Source organism: Crocuta crocuta, unplaced genomic scaffold (genome assembly GCF_008692635.1).
Source record: "Crocuta crocuta isolate KB4526 unplaced genomic scaffold, BGI_CrCroc_1.0 scaffold378, whole genome shotgun sequence".
NCBI classification, from domain to species: Eukaryota; Metazoa; Chordata; class Mammalia; order Carnivora; family Hyaenidae; genus Crocuta; species Crocuta crocuta.
Window position 1 is genome coordinate 2,060,011 of NW_027528871.1, and position 16,922 is coordinate 2,076,932.

General features: G+C 35.0%; 1 pseudogene; it reads right to left on the reverse strand.

Annotated features, from left to right (window-relative positions):
- Positions 1 to 4,134: 4,134 nt before the first annotated feature.
- Positions 4,135 to 5,162, reverse strand: LOC144225307 (STEAP1 protein-like; annotated as a pseudogene).
- Between the last annotated feature and the right edge of the window lie 11,760 nt (positions 5,163 to 16,922).

Consider the following 16,922-nt stretch of genomic DNA (forward strand, 5'->3'; position numbering starts at 1 on the left):
GTGAAGGTGGATCTCAGTGTGGTTTTGATTTGTATTTCCCTGATGAGGAGGGATGCTGAGCATCGTTTCATGTGTCTGTTGGCCATCTGGATGTCCTCTTTGGAGAAGTGTCTGTTCATGTATTATGCCCACTTCTTCACTGGATTACTTGTTTTTCAGGTGTGGAGTTTGGTGGGTTCCTTATAGATTTTGGATACTAGTCCTTTATCTGATATGCCATTTGCAACTATCTTTTTCAACTCTGTAGGTAGCGTATTAGTTTTATGGATTGTTTCCTTTGCTGTGCAGAAGCTTTTAATCTTGATGAGGTCCCAATAGTTCATTTTTGCTCTTGATTCCCTTCCCTTTGGGGATGTGTCAAGTAAGAAATTGCTGCGGTGGAGTTCGAGGAGGTTGTTTCCTGCTTTCTTCTCTAGGGTTTTGATGGTTTCCTGTCTCACATGCAGGTCCTTTATCCATTTTGAGTTTATTTTTGTGTATGGTGTGAGAAGATGATCTAGTTTTATTCTTCTGCATGTTGCTGTCCAATTCTCCCAGTACCATCTGTTAAAGAGGCTTTTTTCCCCCATTGGATACTCTTTCTTGCTTTGTCAAAGATTAATTGGCCATACATTTGTGGGTCCAATTCTGAGTTCTCTATTCTATTCCATTGGTCTATGTGTCTGTTTTTGTGCCAATACCATACTGTCTTCATGATGACAGCTTTGTAGTAGAGGCTAAAGTCTGGGATGGTGATGCCTTCCGTTTTGGTTTTCTTCTTCAATATTACTTTGGCTATTCAGGGTCTTTTGTGGTTCCATACAAATTTTGGGATAGTTTGTTCTAGCTTTGAGAAGTATGCTGATACAATTTTGATTGGGATTGCATTGAATGTGTAGATTGCTTTGGGTAGTAATGACATCTTAACTATATTTATTCTTCCGACCCATGAGCATGAAATGTTTTTCCATTTTTGTGTCTTCTTCAATTTCCTTCATAAGCTTTGTTTATCTTTCATCATATATATCTCCTATATCCTTGGTTAAGTTTATTCCTAGGTATTTTACGGTGTTTTGTACAATTGTGAATGGGATCAGTTTCTTGATTTGTCTCTCTGTTGCTTTATTATTGGTGTATAAAAATGCAACCGATTTCTGTACATTGATTTTGTACCCTGCAACTTTGCTGAATTCATGGATCAGTTCTAGTAGGCTTCTGGTGGAGTGTGTCAGGTTTTCTATGTAGAGTATCATGTCCTCTATGAAAAGTGAAAGTTTGATTTCTTCTTTGCCAATTCTGATGCCTTTTATTTCCTTTTGTTTTCTGATTGCTGATGCTAGGCTTCCAGCACTGTGTTAAACAACAGTGGTGAGGGTGCACATCCCTGTCATGTTCCTGATCTCAGGGGGAAAGCTCTCAGTTTTTCCCCGTTGAGGATGATGTTAGCTGAGGGCTTCTCTTAGATGGCTTTTGTGATGTTTAAGTAAGTTCCTTCTATCCCGACTTTCTCGAGGGTTCTTATTAAGAAGGGATGCTGCATTTTGTCAAATGCTTTTCCTGCATCTATTGACAGGATTATATGATTTTTATCTTTTTTTTTTGTTAATGTGATGTATCATATTGATTGATTTGCGAATATTGAACCAACCCTGTAACCCAGGAGTGAACCCCACTTGATCATGGTGGATAATTCTTTTTATGTGCTATTGCATTCAATTTGCAAGTATCTTGTTGAGGATTTTTGCATCGTATTCATCAAGTATATTGGCCTGTAGTTCTCTTTTTTTGCTGGGTCTCTGTCTGGCTTGAGGTTCTCTTTTTTTGCTTGGGTCTCTGTCTGGCTTGAGAATCAAAGTGATGCTAGCTTCATAAAATGAGTTCAGAAGTTTTCTTCGATTCCTATTTTTTGGAATAGCTTGAGAAAAATGGGTATTAATTCTGTTTTAAATGTCTGGTAGAATTCCCCAAGGAAGCGATCTGGCCCAGGGCTCTTATTTTTTCGGAGATTTTTGATCACTGATTCGATTTCCTCACTAGTTATGGGTCTGTTCAGATTTTCTATCTCTTCCTGTGTGAATTTTGTATATGTGCTGCCGAAGCGAGCACTCTTCCTGTGTGAATTTTGGTAGTGAGTGTGTGTTTAGTAATTTGTCCATTTCTTCTAAGTTGTCCAGTTTGTTGGCATACAATTTTTCATAGTATTTCCTGATAATTGCTTTTATTTCTGAAGGATTGGTTGTAATAAGTCCATTTTCATTCATTATTTTGTCTGTTTGTGTGCTCTCTCTTTTATTTTAAGAAGCCTGGCTAGAGGTTTGTCAATTTTGTTTATTTTTTTCAAAAAAACAACTCTTGGTTTCATTGATCTGTTCAACTTTTTTGGGGGGGGATTCATATTGTTTATTTCTGCCCTGGTTTTTATTATTTCTCTTCTCTTACTGGGTCTGGAGTGCTCTTGTTGCTCTCCTTCTAGTTCCTTTAGGTGAGTTGTTAGATTTTGCACTTTTTCTAACTTTGCGCTTTTTCTAATTTCTTGAAATAGGCACAAAGTGCAATGTACTTTCCTCTTAGGACTGCCTTTGCCGCATACCATAGAGTTTGGATTGTTGTGTTTTCATTTTCATTTGTTTCCATATATTTTTTCATTTCTTCTCTAATTGCCTGATTGGCCCATTCGTTCTTTAGGAGGGTGTTCTTTAACCTCCATGTTTTTGAAGGTTTTCCAGACTTCTTCCTGTGGTTGATTTCAAGTTTCATAGTATTGTGATCTGAAAGTGTGCATGGTATGATCTCAATTCTTTTATATTTATTGAGGGCTGCTTTATGTCCCATTATGTGATCTATCTTGGAGAATGTGCCATGTGCACTTGAGAAGAAAGTGAATTCCATGGCCTCAAGATGTAGAGTTCTAAATATATCTGTCAAATCTATCTGATCCAATGTGTCATTCAAATGCACTGTTTCTTTAGTGATTTTCTGTCTAGTTGATCTACCCATTTCTGTAAGTGGAGTATTAAAGTCCCCTGCTGTTAGCACAGTCTTGTTCATAAGATTGTTTCTGTTTGTGATTAATTGTTTTATGTAGTTGGGTGCTCCCATATTCGGTGTGTAGACATTCAGAACTGTTACTTCTTCCTGATGGATAGACGCTGTAATTATCATACAATGTACCCTTCTTCATCCCTTGTTACTGCCTTTACTTTAAAGTCCAGTTTGTTTGATATAAGTATAGCTACTCCAGCTTTCTTTTGACTTCCAGTAGCATGATATATATTTCTCCATCCCCTTACTTTCAATCTGAAGGTGTCCTCAGGTCTAAAAGGAATTTCTTGTAGACAGCATATAGATGGCTTTTGTTTTTTATCCATTCTGCTACCCTATGGCCTTTGAATGGAGCATTTAGTCCATTTACATTCAGTCTTATTATTGAAAAAATATGGGTTCAGAGTCATTGTGTTCTTTGTAAGATTCATGCTTATGGTGGTTTCTCTGGTACCTTGCATTCCTTGCAACACTTCCCTCATAGAGTCCCCCTCAGGATTTCTTGTAGGGCTGGTTTAGTGGTGATAAATTCTTTCTATTTTTGTTTATTTGGGAAGACTTTTATCTCTCCTTCTATTTGGAATCACAGGCTTGCTTCATATACGATTCTTGTCTGCATATTTTTTTCTGTTCATCACATTGAAAATATCTTGCCATTCCTTTCTGGCCTGCCAAGTTCCAGTAGATAGGTCTGTCACCAGTCTGATAGGTTTCCCTTTGTATGTTAGGGCCTTTTTATCCCTAGCTGCTTTCAGAATTATATTGAATTAATTTTTGTGAAGGGTGTTAAGTTCTGTATTTAGATTCGTTATTTTGCCTGTGGTTTTCTAGTTATTGTAGCACCACTTATTAAAAACAATAACAACAACATCAACAAAAAAATATCACTGTTCCATTGATTTACCTTTGATCCTTTGTCAAAGATCAGTTAACTACATTTATGTGGGTCTATTCTGGACTCTCTTTTCTGTTCTCTTGATCTATCTACAAATTATTTCTTTGTCCTTTTTACATTAAGACCCACACGTGGGCATTTTATTAAACAAATATTAATTTGAAATGTTTATGGTAAAATATATCAATATTCAACAAAAATGTGTGTAAACAGTGATTCTACAACTTGGAAGACACCTAAGTTTTAATAATTTTGGTGGTATCTTCCCAACCATATCGAACCTGTAGTATCTTCTTTCTCAAGCATGACAGACAAAGCATAGCCTTATATGATAGAACAACAAATAGAAGGAAAACAGCTATCATAAAATTTGGAGGTGAATGCCATACAAATTATTTTATATAGATTCATTTATTCCAGGAAAAAATCAATGCATGTATTATGCCAAGCAGAAGGGAAATAAGTCCTAGATTGCTCTGAATATTGTGAAATTCTCTCCATGTCATAGAGCTACTCACAGAAGGGTAGATGTCACACGTAACAGAGCCAGTACTGCTAGTGCCATTAATCCCAGAGACACATAAATTTCACTCTTCAAACCTTATACTCAATTGAAGCATCTTCTTTATTTTGTTGGGCCTGTTGACATGTCCAGTTTAGCAGCTTGTATCTGCAGGATAGCCTCATTGGATAGGATAAACATAAATTGCTTAACAGTACAGCAAAAAAGAAACTGAGAGGCCCAAACTGCTTTATTATTAACATCCATCTATCCAACCGATGTGGAAATTTCTTATATTTGGTTCATTATTAAGCTGTACAACAGCTGCTATCATACCTGGCAAATAAACCAGTGCCAAGAGGGTGATGAAAACATTAGTAAGATTCTGTTGATGACCAGGGTTGGAATTTTATAAAATACTGTTGATGGAATGTTATAAAGAGTGAATTCTTTCCCTCAGAAGGATATAAAGAAGAGACAGAGAAGATACAATAGCAGCAATTTTAATTGGCATGCAGCACTTTGGAAGGAGTTCCTGTTTGTGCCCAAACTTGGTGGGGGTAATGAGGGTAGGGGGTACCCAATTCATCAAAATAGGTTGTTTTGGTGCATATACAAAGGTACAGTTCTTTTCAGCATGCTGGTCTCTCCTGAGTCCTTACTCAAATAATCATTTTCCTGATATCTCCTAGGGTTCATGGTCAAAAGTTCTTCTTCCTTTGTAATGTCTTGTCTGCTTTCCATTAATACTGTAAACAGAATTGTGTCATCCATCCACTTATCAGCACAATTAGGTGGTAAGTTGCAGTGTACCTGCTGTGGGTAGGTGCCAGCCCCACACCTATCTGTATATTCTTTCATTGGAACCACACAGTCTTGATTTACTATAACTTTATAGTAAGTCATGAAGTCAGATAGCATCAGGTCTCCAACTTTGTTCTTCTCCTTCAGTACTATGTTGGTTATTCTGGGTCTTTTGCCTCTCTGTGAAAACTTTATAATCAGTTTATCTACACACACATACACACACACACACACACACACACACACACACACACACACACACACACACACACACACACACACACACACACTTTTCTGTGATCTGTATTTTTAATATTGGACTGTATCTTTATTTTTTTATTTCATTTTATTTTACTTCATTTTTTTTGGACTGTATCCTTAGATCAAGAACTGACATCTTAACAGTATTGGATCTTCCTGACCATCGATGTGGAATATCACCTCATTTGTTTCAATCTCCTTCTATTTCATTCACCATGGTTTATTGTTTTCCTCATATAGATCTTGTACATGCTTTGTTAGATTTGTGCCTAAATATTTTATTTTTTTGTATATTTATGTAAATGGTGTTATGTTTTTAATTTCAAATTTTGTTTGTTCACTGCTGGTATATAGGAAAGTGATTGAATTTATGTATTGATCTTGTATCCTGCAGTCTTCTTTTTTTATATTTTTGTATTTTTAAAAAATTTATACAGAGAGCAAATGAGTGGGGGAAGGATGCAGAGAGAGAAAGAGAGACAGAGAGAATCTTAAGCAGCTTCTACACTCAGCATGAATCCTGAGGCAGGGCTCAACCCCATGACCTTGGAATCATGATCCAATACAAAATCAAAAGCTGGAATCAGACACTCAGATGACTGAGCCACCCATGCTCCCCTCTCCTGCCATCTTCAATATTTTATTTTATTTTATTTTATTTTATTGTCTTATTACATTAACTGGGACTTTTACTACGATGTTAAAAATAAAGGGTAAAAGGGATATTCTTACCTTATGCTTTTCTTGAAAAAGCAATGATTTCATAGTTTAATTTCTTAGGTTTGGATTAGTGATCTAAGAAGATTTCTGACTTTTGTTGTTATATGTAACATAAAAAATAAATCATTGTGATAAAAGTTTGTATTATAGAAAGTAATGAGCATGTTTATAAGTATTTACATAATTGATATTGAATTTAGTATCTTTTTAAGACATAATATTTTTTCCAATATTTAATAACACTTTCGATTTTCTTATTTATTTAAAGAATTTTAGTAACATTAATACTTATCAATTATAATTTGATTTAATTTACTGTGTATTACATATTCATGGGAATTGTGTAAATATGAAACTTTGCCATCAAGGTTTCAAAGACAAATGTGAAATAAGTCAGACAGAGAAGGACAAATACCATATGTTTGCATGTATAGGAGGATTAGGAGGAACTTAATGGAGGACCGTGGGGGAGAAGAAGGGGGCAAATGGGGGGGGAGAGGGAGGGAAGCAAACAATGAGAGATTCTTGAATGCTGAGAACAAATGGAGGACTGATGGGTATGGGGGGAAAAGAAGGGGGGCGATGGGCATGGGGGAGGGCACTTGTGGGGAGGAGCACTGGGTGTTATATGGAAACCAAGTTGACAATAAACTATTAAAAAAACAGATGCAAGGCTATTGCTCATTTTACATTATAAAATAAAAGTTAAAATTCACTGATAGCAATTCTAAACAAAAATAAAACAGACAACACAGATATGGTTGAGTCTCTGTTAACCATTTCCTTTGCTCATTTTTTGGTGACACAAATATTTTCAGTCATTCTTGCAGTTAGATGTGGCCACATCAATGTGTTCTACGAAAAGAATTTAAACAAGTTATATTTTGTTTTTCTAAGAATTTTTTCCAGTTCTATGCCTTCTATAGACTGTTCTGTGAAAAATGAGGATATAAGATATAGCAAGGTTGAAAGATCAAAGAACTCACCTTTCTATTTCACAAAGTATGTTAAAAGCATTTATTATTTCCTTGAAAAATAAATTGTCACAAGAAGCCAATCTTTTAGTTCATGTGAGCACTAATTGTCATTGTTTCTACATTTGTAATCTAAGACAGTGTTTTTCAATACAGCACATTTATGTTGGGGGAGAAAATCCGGAAATACTTTATAAGCTTTATCTGAGAGGACATTTCTTCTTACATTTTAGCAAGAAATAGTATAATGGGACATATTGCGATAAAATACTTCATTTAAAAAATAACTCCTACTTATTCCGATGAAAATTGGCACTAGAATATTTTTGAGAAACTTCAAAAAATTTGCAAAATAACAGACGTACTTAAAATATCAAATTCTAATATATGATTTTAGTATTTAATGGCATGTATGTCATTTTTAATGCAGAGCAACACATGAGGGGTATGAAAACGTTTAACAGAAAATATAGCTTCTTAGAATATGAAAGTAAAACTGATCACTGTTACACTAAAATTGCAGCCATACATAAAACTGGCATTAGGACATTTCTCCTGTTACAAATACATATTAAGCAATTTTTACATAATGCCAAATATCTCTCAAATTACTTGAGTTAATTACCTCAATTTAACAATGTATTGAAACATTTGGTTTGGGAAATATTTGCTTACAAGTAAAACAGTGGTAAATGATTTTAATATCTCTACTTAAATCTCTTTGTTTGCAGTACATGTCTTTTTAAACATGAGCCTATAAGAAAGAAGCTCTGAATTAGTATGCACTAATTGACATGTTTATTGCTTTCATTCTACTCAAATTCTGTTAATTTTATGCAATCATAGCTTACTATAGCCTGAGGGGACCTCAGAGATCAATTTGTGATTCCTAGCCCCTCTGTTACAGATCTGAACACTATGTCTCAGAGAAGTTGAATGAATTTTCCCAGGTCTCACAGCTTCTTAGCAACAGAGCCAGTACTAAAATCCAGGTTGTATTTTATAAGTGCTAAGATAACATTTATTTTTTTCTTAATTAGATATCATTTATTAAACCATGGGTATTTTCTTTAGGCTTTCTAAAGAGACATTGAAATACTTAATAAAATACTCTTTATCATGTCCATACAAACAAGGCCTTTAGATATTTTTAATGGGCAATAATCTACCTTTAAAAACTGAGAGGTGTCCCCCCTGAGATCAGAAACATGACAGGGATATCCACTCTCACCTCTGTTGTTTAACATAGTGTTGGAAGTCTTAGCCTCAGCAATCAGACAACAAAATGAAATAAAAGGCATCACAATTGGCAAAGATGAAGTCAAACTTTCACTTTTTGCAGATGACATGATTCTCTACATGGAAAACCTGAAAGACTCCACAAAAAAGCTACTAGAACAGATACATTAATTAAGCAAAGTTACTGGATACAAAATCAATGTACAGAAATCAGTTACATTGCTATACACCAATACTGAAGCAACAGAAAGAGAAATCAAGAAATCAATCCTATTTACAACTGCACAAAGGACCATAAAGTACCTAGGAATAAACCTAACCAAAGATATAAAAGATCTATAAGCTGAAAACTATAGAAAACTTATGAAGAAAATTGAAGAAGACACAAAGAAATGGAAAAAACATTCCATGTTCTTGCATTGGAAGAATGAATATTGTTAAAATGTCAATACTACCCAAAGCAATCTACACATTCAATGAAATCCCAAGCAAAATTGTCCCAGCATTGTTCTCAAATCTAGAACAAACAATCCTAAAATTTGATTGGAACCAGAAAAGACCCCAAATATCCAAAGCAATCTTGAAAAAGGAAACCAAAGCTGAAGTCATCACAGACCTAGACTTTAGCCTCTACTACAAAGCTGTCATCATCAAGACAGTATGGTATTGGCACAAAAACAGACACATAGACCAATGGAATAGAATAGAGAACCTGGAATTGTACCCACAAATGTATGGCCAACTAATCTTTGACAAAGCAGGAAAGAGTATCCAATGGAAAAAAAAAAAAAAAAAAGTCTCTTTAGGAAATGGTTCTGGGAGAACTGGACAGCAACACGCAGAAGAATGAAATTAGACCACTTTCTTACACTATACACAAAAATAAACTAAAAATGGATGAAAGACTTAAATGTGAGAGAGGAAACCATGAAAACCTTAGAGGAGGTGGATCATTGGGTGAGCCTGGGTGACCTGGGTGGCTCACTCGGTTAAGGTAATGATCTCACAGTTTGTGAGTTTGAGCCCTGCATAGGGCTCTGTGCTCACAGCTTGGAGCCTGGAGCCTGCTTCTGATTCTGTGTCTCCCTCTCTCTCTGCCCCTCCCCCACTTGTGCTCTGTCTCTCAAAAATAAATAAATGTAAAAAAAGAATCTAAAAACTGTGGAGTTGAAACCAGGTAACAACCTCTTTGACCTCAGCCATATAATTTAATGCTCAACATATCTCTGAAGGCAAGGGACATAAAAGCAAAAATGAAATATTGGAACCTCATCAAAATAAAAAGCTTCTGCACAGCAAAGGAAACAATCAACAAAACTAAAAGGCAACGGACAAAATGGGAAAAGATATTTGCATATGACGTATTGGATAAAGGGTTAGTATCCAAAATCTATAAAGAACTTACCAAACTCATCACCTGAAAAACAAATAATACAGTGAAGAAATGAGCAGAAGACATGAATAGACAGTTTTCCAAAGAAGGCATCCAAATGGCCAGAGACACATGAAATGATGTTCAACACCACTCATCATTAAGGAAGTACAAACCCAAACCACACTGAGATATCACCACACGCCAGTCAGAGTGGCTAAAATTAACAACTCGGGAAACAACAGATGCTGGTGAGGATGTGGAGAAACGAGAACCCTCTTGCACTGTTGGTGGGAATGAAAACTAGTGCAGCCCCTCTGGAAAACAGTGTGGAGTTTCCTCAAAAAATTAAAAATAAAACTACCCTATGACTCAGCAATAGCACTACTAGGAATTTATCCAAAGGATACAGGTGTACTGATTCATAGGGGCAAATGTACACCAATGTTTATAGCAGCACTTTCAACAATAGCCAAATTATGGAAACAGCCTAATTATCCATCAACTGAAGAGTAGATAAAGAAGATGTGGTTTGTATATACAAGGGATGCTTACTTGGCCATGAGAAAGAATGAAATCCTGCCATTTGAAGCAACATGGACAGAACTAGAGGGTATTATGCTAAGACACTAAGTGAAATAAGTCAGCCAGAGAAAGACAGGTATCATATTTTTTCACTCATATGTGGAACTTGAGAAACTTAACAGAGGACCATGGGGGAAGGAAAGGGGAAAAACAGTTTCAAACAGAAAGCGGGCAAGGCAAACCACAAAAGACTCTTAAATACAGAGAACAAACTGAGAGCTGATGGGGTGGGGGGAAAGGAGAAACTGGGTGATGGGCATTAAGGAGGGCACTTGGGATGAGCACTGAATGTTGTATGTAAGTGACAAATCACAGGAATCTATTCCCAAAAAGCACATTGTATACACTATATGTTAGCCAACTTGACAATAAATTATATTTTAAAATATACATAAACAAAAATGAATTTTGGAAAAATATTTCTTTCACATTTCACCATATTTTTAATAACTACATCTATTGTTCTAATCCTAGTATTGTTAAATGAAAGTTCTTTTTCTCTTATTCTGTTTATCCATATAAACATATGCTGAAAATCCTGTAACATATGTTTGGAAAAACTGTCATAATAGTCTTCAGTTAAAAGCCCAGTTATGGAGGCACTGAGTGGCTCAGTCTGTTTAGTGTCTGACTTCAGCTCAGGTCATGATCTCATGGTTCGTGGTTAGCATCGGGCTCTGTTCTTTGTCTTCCTCTCTCTCTGCCCCTCCCCCACTCATATTCTGTCTCTCCATCTCTCAAAAATACATAAAAATTTTTTTGAAGAAGCCTGGATATAATTTTATTCTGCAGTGTAATACTGGCTACCTATTTATACCTATACTTTACCTCTACCTTACTTACTTATAAGTAAGGTCTTATACGTGGAACACTAGCTTAATGGAACCAATGTGAATACATATTGTCTAGCCTAAAAGCCCCAGTGAAAAATGTAAAACATGATGTTTTTAATGTACTTAATATATACATTAAGAGAACTTGCTCCCAAACTTATTTTGAATCCTGGTTTGGCCCTTTAACTGCCATAGAATCTTAGGGAGGTTTTTATTTCTCTTTGTACTCCATTTCTTTACCTGTAAAATGGGAATGATACCAGATCCAATCACACAGTATTGTGGGGGTTTAGTCAAGTGTTTATATGTAATGATTTCAGAAAATTGCCTGGCATATAAGTCCTCAACAAATGTAAGCTTTTAAAATTTATTATTAGCTATGAAAATAAAAAAACATAACTTGTGACTAATGAGTACAGAAGACCATATTAGCCCAGAGCTGTTTAGTGCAATAAATATGAATATTACATTCACAGCAAATACTTTTATTCATGTCAGTTTTCCCATTGTTTCTGAATCTCTCTTTAAAGAGGAATACTAAAATCTCTTCTACTTAAAAACTTATATTTTAAATGGTATGTTCTTAATTTAATATTGTCTAAATCCTGAGGTCAACTGGAATAGTTTGACAAGGGCCTTGTCAAACACAGCAGAATCATGATCAAATAAGTGTCTCCTGATTCCTATTCTGCTGTAAGTCTTTATCCTGAAACACAGTATCAGACAACATGAGCTTGTATGGGGGTGTGTGCACATTAATTTAATGTAAAGTACTTTTCTTTTCCAATTTTGTGAAGACTGCATTGTATGGTATTTTCTTGAAGCTCCTATAAAACTTGGAGTATTTTCACACAAATAAATGAAAACATATATCGTGCTCTTGGATTATAAAAATCAATACTGTGAAAATGTCCATACTACTAAAATAAATCTATAAATTCAATGTAATCCCTATCAAAATAGCAATAGGATATTTTACAGAACCAGAACAAATAATTCTCTTTCTTTAAAGTTTATTTATTTGTTTTGAGAGGGGGGTGGATGCATGTGAGTGATGGAGGGGCAGAGAGCAAAGAAGAGAATCCCAAGCAGACTCTGTGCTGTCAGCACAGAGCCCATCTTGGGACTCTATCCCACAAACCATGAGATCATGACCTGAGCAGATGTCAAGAGTCAGATGCTTCTTGGGGAGCCTGGGTGGCTAACTTCAGCTCAGATCATGATCTCACTGCTGGTGAGTTCAAGCCCTGTGTCAGCCTCTGTGCTGACAGCTCAGAGCCTAGATACTGCTTCAGATTCTGTGACTCCTTCTCTCTCTGCACCTCTCCTGCTTTCACTTTGTTGCTCCCTCTCTCTCAAATATAAATAAATATTAAAAAATGAAAAAAAAAGTTGGGTGCTTAACCAACTGAGCCACTCAGGTAACCCCAGAACTAATAATTCTAAAATGTGTACTGAACCACAAAAGATCTCAAATAGCCAAACCAATCCTAAAACAGAATAACAAAGCTGAAGGTATCACAATCCCAGATTTAAATTATACTGAAAAACTATAGTAATCAAAACAGTATGGTATTGCCACAAATACAGACACATAGAGCAATAGAACAAAACAGAGATCCCAGAAATAAACCCATACTTATATGGCTAATTGATCTACGATAAAGGAAGCAACAATATAGAGTAGGGAAAAAACAGTCTTTTCAATAAATAGTGTTGGGAAAACTGAACAGCTACATGCAAAATAATGAAACGACTACTTTTTTATATCATACAAAAAAAGGAAACGCAAAATGGATTAAATACCTAAATGCAAGGCCTGAAACCATAAAACTCCTAAAAGAAAATGTATGAAGTAATCCTTTAGACATGAGTCTTACAAATATTTTTCAGGATCTGAGTCTTAACAATATTTTTCGGGATCTATCTCCTCAGCCAAGTTTTGAAATGACAGCAAAAATAAACAGTTAGGACTCCATTAAACTAAGCACAATGAAGGAAACTATCAACAAAAGGGCAACCTATTGAATAGGAGAAGATATTTGCAAATAATATATCTGATAAGGGGTTAATATCCAAAATCTATGAAGAACTCATGAAACTTAACAAGAAAACAAGTAATATGATTTAAAAATGGGAAGATGACCTGAACAGACATTTCTCCAAAGAATATATACATATGGCAAACAGACATATGGAAAGGTGTTCGATATCACTGATCAGCAAGGAAATGCAGATCAAAACCACCAGGAGGTATCATCATACACCATTCAGAATAGCTGGTATCAAAAAGACAAGAAATAACAAGTGTTTGTGTGGATGGGGGAAAAGTGAACTCTTGTGCACTGCTGCACTGGTGCATCCACTACAGAAAATAGTATGGAGGTTCCTCAAAAAATTAAAAATAAAAATACCATATAACCCTGTAATTCCACTGCTAGGTATTCACTCAAAGAAAATAAGACCACTAATTTGAAAAGATATAGGCACCTCTATGTTTATTGCAGCATTATTTACAATAGCCAAGTTATGGAAACACCAAAGTGTCCATCTACAGAGGAATGTATAAAGAAGATGTGGTATAGGTACATGTGAGTGGTTCAGTTGGTTAGATGTTAGACTTTGGCTCATGGTCATGATCTCATGGTTCCTGAGTTCAAGCTCTGCATCGGGCTGTGTGCTGATGGCTCAGAACCTGGAGCCTGCTTCGGATTTTGTGTCTCCCTCTTTTTTTGCCCCTCCCCAGCTCAAGCTCTGTGTCTCTCCCTTTCTCATCCTCTCAAAAATAAATAAACATTAAACAAATTTAAAAATAAGATGTGATATAGATATACAATGGAATATTACTCAGCTATAAAAAAGAGTGAATCTTTCCATTTGCAACAACATGGATTCACCTACAGGATATTATGCAAAACGAAATAAGTCAAATAGAAAACAAATGCCATATGATTTCATTTATATGTGGAATCTAAAAAACATATGAACTAACAAACAAAACAGAAATAGGTTCATAAAGAGAACAAACTGGTGATTGCCAAAAAGGAGGGAACTAGGGGGCTAGGGGGACGGGGAAAATATTTGAAGGAGATTAAGAGGTACAAGCTTCCAGTTATAAAATAAATTCGTCAATAAGAATGAAAAATACAGCATAGGGAATATAGTCAATGATATTATATAACACTGTATGGTAGTGAATGGTAAACTTACTGTGAGAATTTTGTAATGTGTACAGTTATTAAATCACTACATTGTACACCTGAAAATAAACTAATATAATATTGTATATCAGCTACACTTCCAAAAAGAAAAATAAAAGGCTTTCAGATTTCACTACCATAGTATCCTTTTCTTTTTCTTTTGATTTTTTAAAATGTTTATTTATTTTTTGAGAGAGAGACCATGAACAGGGGAGGGGCAGAGAGAGAAAAGGAGACACAGAATCCAAAGGAGGCTCCAGGCTCTGAGCTGTCAATACAGAGCCAGACATGGAGCTTGAACTGACAGACCATGAGATCTTGACCTGAGCTAGAGTCAGAGCCTTAACTGACTGAGCCACCCAGGTATCCCCCATTCTATTGTAATTGCCTATTCACTTCCATGTCTACCTTATACAATGAGGCTTTAAGGTATCTGACTATTCTTCTCATATCATATGTTTCTAGTGCAAGACTAATATAAATTCAGTAAGTATTCAATTCCAATTAATTGACTCTAATACTAAAAACCTTCCTCTATTTAGCTTTATACGTATCTGACAATTTCATATCCATAGCCTTCTGACTATAAAGAAAAGGTGAACTAATTGGGCTGTTTCTCATGCAAGCCATTCAAACGTCTGTATTTATTTCCATTTTGGCTCATCATCAAAGCATATTTTATTTAAAAAATCTCAAAAATGTAATATATAAAACATATCTCATGGTTCCATGGAATTGACCTACTATAAAAAATATTTATAAATAATGATATGGGTATAGAAATAGATACCATTTCCCCCTATATATATATTTGAAAGCAAATCTTCGAAACTAAATTTGTCAATAAATGAAATGTTTAGTTAGTACCATCTATTGTATTTTTTCACAGTAATTCATTGATGGTGCATAACTTTAGATAAATGACTTTGCCAGAGGGACAACACAGTGTTAATTCACCTTATCAGTTAGAACACATATTTCCTCAATTGTGTTTCAAAATTAAAAGCAAGAGAGCAAGAAATTTTTACAAAAGTTTATTTTTTCTTCTAAAAAAAAATCCCAATTGCCATGACAATCTCTGTGTTATATCATAATAGCAAGAATTAATGTTTCTATAGTTATTTCCAAATACATGACATAGAATGAACTGTTTTGTTTTACACACAAAAGTCTCTCCAACCTACTCTTAGGAAAGCTTAGAAAGGATCCTTAGTGAACAGCAATTTTGATGATTTGTCATATGGATTCTTTCATTATAAAGCAGGTGTACATGCACACTGTCCTGTGTGGTATAGAACATTCATACTGAACTGTAATTCATTCACAGTGGTTCATTCTGGATGCACTCCGGGTTCAGTTCAATTACAATTTCATCATATACTGCCAGGGAGTCCTAGATTTTATGGAATTTTCATTTTTAACAAAATTAGATGGTCTTCATGTGTCTCTCATATGACAGCTACCACTTACTGAGATATTACTGTGTGCTAGATACTGTGCTAATTACTTTGCCTTTACTATCTTCATCTTCATAATAATTCTATCAGTTGCATATGATTATCTATATTTCACAAATGATAACACTAACACTTACTCATTGGACTACTCTGTATAAGATTATAAGAACAATCCATGGAAGAGCTATAATTTAAACCAAATCATTCTGGGGCGCCTGGGTAGCTCAGTCAGTTAAGCGTCCAACTTTGGCTCAGGTCGTGATCTCACGGTTTGTGAGTCCGAGCCCTGCGTTTGGGCTCTGTGCTGACAGCTAGCTCAGAGCCTGGAGCCTGTTTCGGATTCTGTGTCTTCCTCTCTCTCTGACCCTCCCCTGCTCATGCTATCTCTCTCTCAGAAATAAATAGAACTTTTAAACAATTTTTAAAAAGTAATAAACCATATCATTCTGCATCAAAAGCTCCTAAATATTTCTTAAAAATTGAGATTGTAATTAAAGACAGAGTGGTTGGTTTAAGTATAGTTATATGAATACATTTTTCTTATATGGTTTTTAAGAAACACTTTACATTCTACAAATATTAAATATTAATATTTAAACTTCAGCACCTTAAGTCACAATTAGTTCATAGATTAAGATACCAAGGAATTAAAGATTTATCAGGAAAAATATTTCCTCTTCCTTTGTATATTCATATCTATTTTACTTGCTTCTTTGAGACCACATGCTAAAGTAATTTCACTTTAAATAATTGTCAGATTTCTACCTCCACTGCAAGTAAACTTCATTGCAATTGTTGTCAGAACAATTATCAAGATTTTAAGTTACTCATGCTATTGAAATGACTAATGTATATTAAAATTACACATTTAAGTGGAGAAAAGTCAAAACCACCAACTTTTTAAATTCTAATTAGTTTATGCTTATAGTTAAAGTACCTAGAACAATGCCTAGCAAATAGTAAATGTCACACATATGTTGACAGTTACATGCACAAACATAATGATATGTGTTTATATGTGTTAATATCATTATAACATTGGTGAAAACGCTAACTATT